Below are 10567 nucleotides of genomic sequence, written 5' to 3'. Positions count from 1 at the left end.
GTTGATGTGACACCCAGGAAGTTTAGGAGCATATATAGCAGGAGAAACAGTAATAAAAAGAAATGATGATATAATGAAAAATAATGAGTTGTTTAGGCAAAAGAAATAAAAAATATGGAGTTAGGAGTGAGGTAGGAACAGATAAGAAAATAGTTTGTTCACTTAATCTTTGAACTACTGCTCTGTGTCAAGCTCTGTATTAAGTATTCAGCAAAGCTAAAGAACAAGAAAGTTATGGTCTCTGTCCACAAATCCTTGAGTGAGTCTTTTATTTGGACTCCTGCTTAGAGTATCTCTTAAAATCCAACCTGGTCAATGCATTAGAATCACAAAACCTGACTCTTTCAAGAGACAAAGTGCCTATGGGTCACCGTGCAAGAATTTTTCTAAAGGTGAATTGGCAAAAGTAGTCCCATTGGTGACATCCCTTCTAGAGGTATTACACTTCTTTTTTGTTGTGCTTGTTGCTGTTGATTTTATATTCCCCTTGAGAACTCACCAGGCGAGAAAGTAGAGGAAACACATTTTCTTTACTACACTACAGCATCCAAGGGGAATTCCCCTGATACAATCCTGAGACAACCTTGCAAAAGGAATCTTCTTAGTTGGAAAAAAATATTACATTAGATAAGAAAAAGGGATACTACATATATTCAAGGTTACAGTGTTCATATCTTTCTAGAAGGTTTGGTCCTCATGAGGTCCCATTATTGCTAATTTGAATAATTTTAGGAGCTGAAAGCCTAGTATGAGATATATGATAACAATAAAATACTGCATTTTTAAGTCTTATTCTTTCATCCATTCCTTTAATTTTTTTTTTTTCTTCTTCCAAGGAAATCAGAACAGTACTCTGCTTGAAAATAAACTCCCATGGTGAAGTGAAGCTCTTGGAAAAACCCAATAAATCTAGAGAATCAGTGGTGTTATCTGGGCAGTTAGCCAGTCCCTCTTACGGTATTTAAACTTACATTGCATGCAGAGATAACCCCAGATGGTCCAATTTCCCATCTGGCTTAAGCCGCTCAAATTCTTTCCAAAGGCAAACACTTGGTATCCTCAAGCTTGACGTGCCAGAAGACAAAATGTGAGATGAGAGTAGGAAAAAAAAGAATGAAAAGTTCCTTTAAGGGCATATTTCTTAAGGCACCAAAAAAAATTGAGAGTTTGCATTGTGATTACATTGCTAGTATTCATTTGGTTTACCAATGAATATTGACCGATAATCATTCTATTCACTGTGTGCTCCTCCATTTAATTAGTGAATATCCATTGCTCTCTTACCAAAATTTCATTCAGCTGCACACACTGAGATCACTCATACTGTAGGCTCAAGCCACATCTAACTTCTGATCTTTTTTTTTTTTGGCTGCATCTGGTCTTAGTTGCGGTACTTGGGATCTTTGTTGTGGCATACGGATCTTTCGTTGCAGCGTGTGGGCTTCTCTCTAGTTGTGGTGCACAGGTTCCAGGGTGCGTAGGCTCTGTAGTTTGCGGTACACGGGCTCTCTAGTGGAGGCACATGGGCTTAGTTGCCCCGCGGCATGTGGGATCTTAGTTCCCCAACCAGGGATCGAACTAGCGTGCCCTGCATTGTAAGGTGGATTCTTTACTACTGGGCCACCAGGGAAGTCCCTAACTTCTGATCTTAATTAGATCTTGACCAAGGCTGGTAACACATTAGCTTCATACCCAGATCTGGCAGTCATACTCCTCAAAGCCTTGCATCTGACGTGCCAAGGGTTTGCCAAGCTTCCAGCTTCCTACTCTTTTTTTTTTTTTTTTTTTTGCGGTACACGGGCCTCTTACTGTTGTGGCCTCTCCCATTGCGGAGCACAGGCTCCGGACACACAGGCTCAGCGGCCATGGCTCATGGGCCCAGCTGCCCCGCGGCATGTGGGATCTTCCCAGACAGGGGCACGAACCCGTGTCCCCTGCATCGGCAGGCGGACTCTCAACCACTGTGCCACCGGGGAAGCCCCAGCTCCCTACTTTTGAGTTTTGTAGACAAGAGGTGGCTTCTTTCTGGTTTTCTATTTTGCATGCTAGTTTCCCTTTCTTCAGTTAAGCCCTGATGGACCTTAATTCTTTTTTTTTTATGAAGAACTTTGATTTTAATAAGCAATGATATTTTATAGATAAATCTGTAAGTCAGAAAAATCAGAAATCTTTTCCATAAATACATCGTCAAGAAAAATCTGTCTGGATGGCTTCCTGTTTTTTCTTTAATTGAAGTATAGTTGATTTACAATATTGTGTTAGTTTCAGATGTACAGAAAAATGATTCGGTTATGCATATACATGTATATATCTATTGTGTTGTTTTCAATTCTTTTCCATTATAGTTTATTATAAAATATTGAATATAGTTCCCTGTGATGTACAGAAAATCCTTGTTGTTTATCTGTTTGGTAGGTGGTAGTGTGCATCTTTTAGTCCTTTACTCCCAATTTATCCCTCCCCACCTTCCCCTTTGGTAACCATGTTTGTTTTCTGTGTCTGTGAATCTGTTTCTATTTTGTAAATAAGTTCATTTGTACTGTTTTTTAGATGATGGACCTTAATTCTAATCCCTCACAGATAGCTGTTCAGCGCGGCTCCTCTTTACAACCCGCCCACCTCAGTCATTAGTGAAGAGCTGCTGAGACACAGGAAGGGATGCTTAGGCCATTCTGGACTCCTGAGGTCTCCTGCAATGTCTCATGGAGTGACAGCCTATAGACACCCTCCAGCAGCCTTTTGATGGGCAGATCTGAAAAAGCACCTCACAAAAGACCCAGACAAGAGGACAACCCCTTTCCATCCCCACTCTCAGTCTGTGAAGCACACAGGGGCAGTATATAGGACTAAAGTTTTTTACACTGTACATAATTTGCTTCAGTTCCTCATTACTGAGTTTTCCCCTTCTCCTTTTCCCTGCTTCTGCTTAACTTCTTCAAGATATATTCTTGATTTTTTTTTTGTACCTCCAAACTTCTATTCTCCTCATTCCTCAGTTTTGGCTTAGTTTTCCCTTCTGGTACAGAGCTTCAAGAATTAGAACTAATAGTAGTGCCACACCGTTTGGCATGCAGCAAGCCCTACCTTTTCCTATTCCTACCATCAGAGGTCATTTCCTTCACAGGAAGCTCTGGTTAGCAGACTGTGGGCAGAGACAATTCTACTCGTTGGAGAAATTGAAGCTTGATTAGGGCAAGCTTGATAGAAAAATTATAAAATATTAATGGTTGGACTAAACTACTGTTAATCCTTCTAAAGGATTCTAGATTCTATAATTCTAAGTACAGAATTGTATTCTTAAAATAAATGGATGAAGATGTTTTCTGGGGATAATGTGGGAATTGTACCCATAAATTTGGGGTGATCATTCAAAAGTGAGGACACATATAACACTGAATTTTGGGTGAAAATGTTGAAGATTAGTCAGAAATTTGTATATAACCCTGGGGTGCTCCTGAATTGTGAGCAAGTACAGTATATCTGAAATGGAAAATGATTTAAAATTTAGGGCTTGCTATGCTTTGGTTTAGAGAAAGTCAGAGTCAAGACTTAGACAAGGGGCTTGGCATGAGATCTATCATTGCCACAAAGAAAGATGACTAGATATAGCAATTGGCTATTCATTGGATGGAAAGAAATTAAAATGTAAAGATCATCTCAGGGCTTGAGAATTTAGGATATCTGGTTGTGGATGATTACTTGAAGATTGTGGGGAGTATATAGATAGGAGATTCTGAATATGCTCCTTTCGAAAAATTTCTCTGTAAATACATTTAATGTGTTCTCTCTTTGTGGCAGTTGTTACTGATTATCTTAAAATCTGCATGCCACTAATGATAGTACAATTTACATAGTTTATATTTTCTATTCGCTTATAAACACTGTAGGATTAATGGAAGTGTCAGATTCCCAGAAGGAGAGAAAGCCTCCCTCAAAAGACTAAACTGACTACAATCAGATATTGCCTCATACCTTAGGATGGCTACTATTAACATTAAAAAAATATGTAAATAACAAATAACAGGTTTTGGTGAAGATGTAGTTAAATGGCAACCCTTGTGCACAGTTGGTGGGAATGTAATGATACAGCAGGTATGGAAAACAGCTCAAAAAATTAAGATTGCCCTATGATCCAGCAATTACATTTCTGGATATACATTCGAAAAAATTGAAAGCAGGATCTCAGAGATTTACATAGCCATGTTAATAGCAGCACTATTTACAATAGCCAAGAGGTAGAGTGTCCATCCATGGATATATGAATAAACAAAATGTTCACCCAGTAGCAAAGAAAGATTACCCCCACTCACCCTCTTAACTGGGTTTTGAAACAGCTGTGAGCTACAAGCCTCAAGTTGTATTTTGATGCGTGCATAAGTCAAATGTCCAACACACACACACACACACACACACACACACACACACGCGCGCGCGCGCATGCGCGCGCAATTAAGGCAGTTTAGAGTGGTTAAGCTCTGGCTGTATCTCTAACTTTGGGACCTTAGCCATGTCACCTAATTGTTTAAAGTGTCCATATCCCCACTTGCAAAATGGAGATAATGATATATCTACACATGGAATTGGGTGAAAGGTAAATTAGTTAATACATTTAATACTTAAAACTGATCTGGCACAAAGAAAGCACTTAGCCATTATTATCATCATCATCATCATCATCAGTAGTAGTATTTGGGTAATTAAAAGATTAAAATACGGGGACTTCCCTGGTGGCGCAGTGGTTAAGAATCTGCCTGCCAGTGCAGGGGACACGGGTTCAATTCCTAGTCCAGGAAGATCCCACATGCCGCAGAGCAGCTAAGCCCGTGTGCCACAACTATGAGCCTGCGCTCTAGAGCCCGCGAGCCTAGAGCCCATGCTCTGCAACAAAGAGAAGCCACCGCAATGAGAAGCCCGTGCACCACAATGAAGAGTAGTCCCCGCTCGCTGCAACTAGAGAAAGCCCGCACGCAGAAACGAAGACCCAATGCAGCCAAAAATAAGTAAATAATTTTATATATTAAAAAAAGATTAAAATACATAAAATATTAATAGTAACTCTGAGTAATGAAGTGATGAGGTTTTAGGTATGTCTTTTAATTCTGTTTTTATGCTTGTAGCTTATCTAAATTCCATAATAATGTTGTCTGTATAATCATAAAAAAATCAGTGTGTTACTTTTTAAGGTACTAATAATTCTGAGGAGTAACTCATTAAATGATGAGGCCCTCTTAGACCCAAAGAGTTGGATAGATCATAGAGTTGGATCTATGATAACACCTAAAAGAGTCTGGATGATCATTTTAAAAGTATTTAATATTTGAATGGTTTCCACATTGTGGAATGTGTAGAACAGCACAAAGAAAATGTTAAAAATCACAAAATCCAAAGACAGACACCATTACGTTTTTGTTGTAATATAATTCCTAGGAGGCTCCTGTGAACCATATGCATCTGGGTTGTGTGGTGGTGACTAGACAGAGGCAGTGCTATCATCTCAGAACTTTCCCAGCCCCATCTCCCCAGAAATATCTCATCCAAGACCATCAGCAACACTATGATAGATTCTTCAGACCAAAGAGGAAAATTCTTTCATGCTGCCCCTTTCTCAGACTTATTTTTTTCAAATCACCTTTTCCTAATTCCACTTTCCCTCCCTCCCTACCTCTCTGTCTTCCCCACCTTGATCTCTCTCTCACACTCTCTTTCTCTCTCTCTAGTTTCTTACCTTTTTCTCCCTTCAATTTAAAGGAGTAAGAACCTATTATTAAGCAATTAAACATTCTCTTCCAGGCATTAAGTTAAATTTGAAATATGTTATTACAACACAGTATCTACAGGTGTGTGTGTGTGTGTGTGACTTCATTTCAGAGAACTTTAGGGAAACTACTGCTTATTGGTTGGGAAAACTGTCAGAAGAATTGAGGAGATTGGTGCTGCTCAAGTACAGATTTCATAGGTCAGGTCCTTTGAAAAATCTATCCTCTGTTACAGTGAAATAAATCCTACCCTAGAAGTGTTGGGCTACAGAACCTCAGGATATTGGAAGAGGGAACTAAATTGAGGCAGATCAGGCCAGAGAAGGGGTGGGGCACTGCTATAACTCTCGAGAGTGTCCTGCTTACTCTGAAGCCAGACTGATAGTTTCTCTTTACCAACAATAGACTGTGTGTAATAAGAATTCACATTTATGAAGAGGAAGAAGGGAAAATGCATTAGCACTCTGCTGTTTCAAAAGGCCGAAAAGGCATTTGATCAGATGATTGATTCTCATCTGTCATGAAAAGCTTTCTTATAAAGAAAAAAAGAATCTCACTGTTTCTAATAGTAAAATGGCTGATTCTCATTTCCTGCCTAATGAATTATTTACATACTCCACCGAAGGCCATTTACACTCAATCTACACTTAGGCAGTGCTCCAGACTATGGTGTGCTCATTTATGGGAGACTCTCGCTCTGAATTCAATATATCCTCTTCATTTACTCTGAAAGCGGTGGTGTGCTCCACCTCAGAGAGGAATGAAGATCCAGTTACGATACATCTGCCCTTCTGTGATCACAGAGCAACGGGTGGAGTGAATTTTTGCAAGGATGCCATTATTCAATCAATGAAAATAGACAAAAAGGATAACTCAGGACCAAGAAGAAAGAGCCGTAGTAACTCGAAGGCAAGGCTGAGCCTCTTATCCCGTGTATCTTCGCATCTTCGAGTCCTGTAGCCATTTCCTCACTCTCGCCCCACATTCCTCCTCCCTGACCGGCTCCTCCGGGCACTAGAGCTCCCTGACCTAGTGAACTTCAGGAGAAATCGGTGGAGACGGTGGCCTTGAAACTGAGGATGCTGCTTTAATATCTTGGGAAATCTTCCAAGTGATTTGGTTATTATTTTTAGGCTTCCTTCTTTCCGAAGGCTTTACTGACAACATCTAGCTCATTCATATATAGAGTAGCAGGTTTTCCCCTCACAGAAAAGCGCTGTTTTCTCTCTCCGTGGTAGGTAGGAGGAAAGATGTGTCTTGAAAGCCCTGCTGGTTCCTCCAGTCCTCTGCCCTCAGTACAGAGATGGACTGGGGGCCTTACAGTCACAGTAGAGGTAGCAGGCTGGTCCCCAGCCAGAGGTCCCAGTGCAGCAAGGGTAAATACCAGTGAAATGGAGATCAGCTGCCTCTCAAATGCTCAAAATGCCTTGAGTTTCTCATTTCATGTTGCTGGCAGAGTTAACTTCTCCATTAACACGTCAGCTGTGAAAATGTATTTTTAGCTTCTCGAGCAACTGCTTGTGGACAGCTTTCCTCATTTTAGAGTGACATATCACTTCCAGTTATCAATTTGACATAGGCATTGAAATAAAATGTATCTCTGCGTGGAGTAAAGATGTGATGGTGAAACTAAAAGAGAATTAATGGCAGCAACATGGATACTTTGTTGGATTAACACATTGCAATAATGAGTTATATAGTTCATTATAATTTTCTGAAAACCAGGACTTCCATAGAGGTAAAGCTGGGCAAACTTTAATGTGTCTAGGAATGCTAGCTAACTCTTTAGGATTTTATTTTAAAATTCAATATTTCATTGTAAAACCCATCTTTATTAATCCAGTCAGTAGTTTCATATCAGTCAGTAGTTTCTGTATGATAATAATCCAAGTTTTGAGATTGTGTCTACAAAGTTTTGCAGTTTTGCATTTTATTATCAGTAGTAAGTTGAATAATTTTCAAAAATCTTCTTAGACTTCCTGGAATTTATGAGATAACTTTATAATGAAATATTTTTAAAATATTTATTGAGATATATATTTGTATAGGAAGATGTATATATGCATAGTTTAAAGAATAATTAAAAGGTAGAAAAGAGTGTGAACCTCATATGTGTAAGAAAAGAGACCACCAACACATCAGATACCCTATGTGAGTTCATTGCTTACTGTATCCCTTCTCTTTCCACTAGAGTTACCTTCTGAGTCTTGAATTTCCTCCTTGCTTTTCCTTTTAGTTTTATGACGTATGTACGAAATCATAAAGAATATACTGTTTAATTTAGCCTGAACGTTATATAAACAGAACAGAACTGGATGTGCCCTTTTGTGTCTTACTTCTTTTTTTCAAAATTGAATTGAATAATTTTTAATTGCATATGTGTATATATACACAGAGATAAAAGAAAAATATTGCTTGGAAGATATGTATAAAAACTGTCTTTTGGTTATCTGAAATAATGAACATGTACATTATATAGCTCTTTCTTTAATTATATTTCCCTGATTATTTGCTTCTCTTTAACAATTCCTTGTTTTGCAAAATTTGCTTATAAAATTCCTGACAGCTACAGTCTATTTACATTGTAGCATAGCTTCTACACTGGTCGCTGCCAACTTATTTCATTCTTTCGTTCATTGAAGAATCATTAATGAGAACATAAATTCAGTGTTAGCATTATCAGCCAGTATACTTGTCGACTGAAAAAAAGAGCACAACCTAAAGGTTGAGAGTTATGTTTTATTTGGTGGACAAAAGTGAGGACTTAAGCCCAGAACACAGCATCTCAGATAACTCTGAGAGACTGCTCTGAAGAGGCGACTAGGGGAGCCAAGATATATAGGAGTGTTTGCAACAAAGACCCGTAGTGGGAACATTAAAAGCTTACTGTTAATGAAAGAAAACCAGACATCTCAAATTAAATAATTTAGCGCTTTTCTGTGTATGAGAAGATACAAGAGTCTGGGCTCATTGAAATCATTCCTTTGATATGCGCCTCAGCTATCTGGGGACAGAATCCTGTGTTTTCTCATCCTGAGTTCCCTCAGGGCTCACTGTCGAGGGCAGCTATAGTGGCTGATGGCTGCAACAGCCTTTGTTTACTGACATGGCAGGCAGCTTTTTTAGTTCACATACTGAACATGTACTGACATAAAGTTAACAATTTTGAGAATTTTTCTCCAAATTTGATATAAGCATAATAGAACTTGTTTTTCCTTTCTTTCGGATTGTGTTGTACCTGTTGATCCACAAATTTTTTTGCTGTTGTCCACTGACAGAACAGAACATTGTTATCATTTTTTAATCCCCTTTTTCTTTAGCACTACGTATGATTTCACTTGTTCCCATGCTGGAAGTGTATATAGTAATATCCGAGTGAAAGAAGCAGATTCTTCAAGCAATGAAATCCATTTCAAAAGATACTCATGGCAAGTGCCATAATAATTATCCACTTCAAGTCAGAATTTCTTTCCCCTTCGTAAGTAATGTTGTCCCTTTTATGAAAAGCCTCGATACTTAAAGAGATGAACTTTTTCATCAATTATTTAACATATTCAACAAGTTCCTTTAAGCAATGGAGTACTTCAGTAACCCTGTTTTTCTTTCACTTTGTAAAATCCATTTGCAAATGAGATAGTGAAAACTCTGAGCAAGAAATAAGTAGGGGGCTTCCCTGGTGGCACAGTGGTTGAGAGTCCGCCTGCCGATGCAGGGGACACGGGTTCGTGCCCGGGTCCGGGAAGATCCCACATGCCGCGGAGTGGCTGGGCCCGTGAGCCATGGCCGCTGAGCCTGCGCGTCCGGAGCCTGTGCTCCGCAACGGGAGAGGCCACAACAGTGAGAGGCCCACGTACCGCAAAAAATAAAAACAAAAACAAGAAATAAGTAGGCTTCCCTCAACAGATAATTTAATAAGTCAGAAAGAATTTGGTTTTTTTTCCTTCACAATTAAAGTATGATTCAGTGTTTAAAAAAAAAAAAAAAAAACTGAAGAGCCTTCAATTGTACTTGTTAAAGAGAGCCAATGGATTTTTGAATGAGAAAGAATTGAAAAATACTGGATGCTAATAAAATCACTAAAATCATTTAGTCATTATGTTCACGTTTTTTTGTTTGTTTGTTTTTTCTTTGTCATACCTCACTGCTTGTGGGATCTTAATTCCCCAACCAGGTGACCAGGGATCGAACCCATGCCCTTGGCAGTGAAAGTGCAGAGTCCTAACCACTGGCCCGCCAGGGAATTCCCGTGTTCAAATTGTATAAATGCTGAAATAAGAGAAAAATTTTATGACTGTTATTTCAATGTCAGTAGAAAGGATATCAGATACTGTTTGAGTAGAATTATGCAGAATATGAGAAGTACAGCCAACACTTTCAGTAGAATCATTCGTGTTCTGCTTTAACTTTGAATAAATTTTTTTGCACCTGTATACAAGTATTGATATATACAATCTCCACCAAAACTCGTATAATCCCTACAAAAACCAGTACATTTTTTTTCATTCACTCCAAACTCAAGTAGAGTCTCTGTAAAAATCATCTGTTTCTGAAATTTCATCTGGAAGGGATTTTACTCACAATAGCCTTTTTCATAAGAAAAAGGAAAAAAACACAAGCCAAGGAAGAAAACGTTTCCTGCATTGTCATCACATGCATCTGTGGCCATGCTGTAAAAAGGTTTAGATATCTTAGCATGGATGATTTAGATTTACCATTTTGATCTTTGATAATCTTTGTAATAGTAAATGGAGCTATTACATTTTTTATGATTTCACCCTGGCATTTTGAAATTTGCTTTCAGTTTTGGAATC

The sequence above is a fragment of the Delphinus delphis genome, chromosome X, assembly GCF_949987515.2.
Source record: "Delphinus delphis chromosome X, mDelDel1.2, whole genome shotgun sequence".
Lineage (NCBI taxonomy): Eukaryota > Metazoa > Chordata > Mammalia > Artiodactyla > Delphinidae > Delphinus > Delphinus delphis.
Note: the sequence above shows the minus strand (reverse complement) of the source record.